This window comes from Eschrichtius robustus, chromosome 2, assembly GCF_028021215.1.
Source record: "Eschrichtius robustus isolate mEscRob2 chromosome 2, mEscRob2.pri, whole genome shotgun sequence".
NCBI lineage: Eukaryota > Metazoa > Chordata > Mammalia > Artiodactyla > Eschrichtiidae > Eschrichtius > Eschrichtius robustus.
The window spans coordinates 48,249,201-48,251,705 of NC_090825.1; positions in this window are offsets into that span (position 1 = coordinate 48,249,201).

A 2,505-nucleotide genomic window follows, 5' to 3' on the forward strand; every position below is an offset into this window, starting at 1 on the left:
GGGAAGAGTTGATCCTGCCTGCTGCTGAGGACATTTGTCGTGAACTTTTAGGAGAGGCTGCAGTTCAAAAGGTGGCACGTGTTCCTCTTTTGGCTAGCACCATAACTAGACGAATTGATGAACTAGCAGAGGATATTGAGGCACAATTGTTAGAGAGGATTAATGAGTTACCATGGTATGCAATCCAGGTTGACAAGTCTACCGTTGTTGACAACAAGGCAACAATGCTTGTTTTTGTGCAATATATTTTTCAGGAGGCTGTGCATGAGGGTATGTTATGTGCACTTTTGTTGCCAACCAACACCAGAGCTGCAGAACTATTCAAGTCTTTGTTTTTGTTTGTTTTTCATTTTAAAATACTTAAGGTATATTTTACTCTTAAGGCACTTAGAATTTTTTACTTTTGCTTTGCTGAGGGATTTAAAAGAAACCTTTGAAATTTCATTCCAGGTACAATAAGGTTATCATTTTTGTTTCCTACTTGTAGAGCAACTGCAGTTGCCCAGCAGAGACCATGGAGCAATGAGGAGTCTATCACAGTCGCAGACACACGGGAGCAACCAGTGGGGAGCCCCTTCTTGTCCTTTCTGTCCTCCCGCCCTACACTCTCTCTTTCTCTCTCTGGAATGAAAGAAGGAATGTGGAAGTGCCTAACAGAAACCAGCTCATTTTACACTAAAGAAACCCCCAAAATCCCCTTGCCTCTTTCCTTTTCTCTCTCCTTCCCTCCCTGCCTCCATCTTTCCTTCCTCTCTCCTGCTCAGCCTTTCAGTCCCACCACTTCTGTAGTGATGTTTATTCAAGTCTTTGAATGATTACGTATCAGGAAAACAACTGGTCATTTTGTGTCGGTATATGCACGGACAGAGCGGCTGCCACGACTGGACGGCTTTCCGGTTTCACTACTCGGGTCAAAGAGGTCGCTTCTGAATGTGAGTCTACACACTGTGTCATCCATAGCGAAATGCTGGCTAACCAAAAAATGTCACCTGAACTTAACAACGTTTTGCAGGATGTGATTAAAATTATCAACCACATTAAAGTACACACACAGCAGTTTGCGCAGCTCTGTGAGGAGATGGGCGCAGAGCACACGTCTGTTTTTTTTTTTTTTTTTTTTTTTAATAAGTGCACTTTTTTGGTTTAAGTCGATATATTTATTTATTTATTTTTAATTTTTGCCTGCATTGGGTCTTCATTGCTGCGTGGGCTTTCTCTAGTTGCGGCTAGCCGGGGCTACTCTTCGTTGTGGAGCACGGGCTCTAGGAGCACAGGCTTCAGTAGTTGTGGCATGCAGGCTCTAGAGCGCAGGCTCAGTAGTTGCGGTGCATGGGCTTAGTTGCTCCATGGCATGTGGGATCTTCCCGGACCAGGGATCGAACCCGTGACCCCTGCATTTGCAGACAGATTCTTAACCACTGCGCTACCAGGGAAGTCCACGTCTTCTCTTATACACAGAAGTAAGATGGCTTTGTAAAGGTAGATCACTGGCCAGAGATTTTGAGTTATGAAGGCCATTCCAGAGATTTCTTTTAGAAGAACAGTCACCACTGGCAGCACATTTCAGTGACACAGAATGGGTTGCAATACTTGCTTACTTGTGTGACATATTCAACCTGCTCAACCAACTCAATCTGTCACTTCAGGGAGAACGACAGCTGTGTTCAAGTCGACAGATAAAGTGACTGCATTCAAAGCCAAACTGGAATTATGGGGGTGACGAGTGAACATTGGGATTTTTGACATGTTTCAAACATTAACAGAGATTTTGAAAGAGACTGAGCCAGGGCCTTCTTTCTCCCAGTTGGTGCATGATCACCTGTCTCAGCTTTGAAAAGAGTTTGAGCATTACTTCCCAACCACGAAAGACCCCTGAACTGGGAAGGAATGGATCCGCGACCCATTTGTGAATAAGGCAGGTGAATTGACTTTGTCCATGCTAGAAGAGGATCAATTGCTTGAGATGGCAAATGACGGTGACCTTAAAGTGTGTTTGAGACAACTTCAAATCTCCATACGTTCTGTATTAAAGTGAAGGTGGAATATCCTGAGATTGCCACTGAAAAGCCTGCTTCCATGTCCAACATCCTGTCTTTGTGAAGCAGGGTTTTCTGCAGTGAGAGCAACCAAAACAAGATCACGGAGTAGACTGGACATAAGCGACACACTTCGGGTGTCACTGTCTCCCATCATCCCAGATGGGACCACCTAGTTGCAGGAAAACAAGCTCAGGGCTCCCATTGATCCTGCATTATGGTGAGTTGTCTAATTACTTAATTATATATTACAATGTAGTAATAGAAATAAAGTGCACAATAAATGTAGAGCGCTTGACCGGTCCCTGGTGCCAAAAAGGTTGGGGACTGCTGGTTTGGAGCATCCAGTTCTGAAGGCACAAGTGGACAGAGGAGCTTTGGGAAACATTTAGGTATTAGGAAACCCAGGGTACAGGGATGAGAGTGCAGGCATACAGGTCAGAAACCTCAGGTAAACAACCCCAGGGGT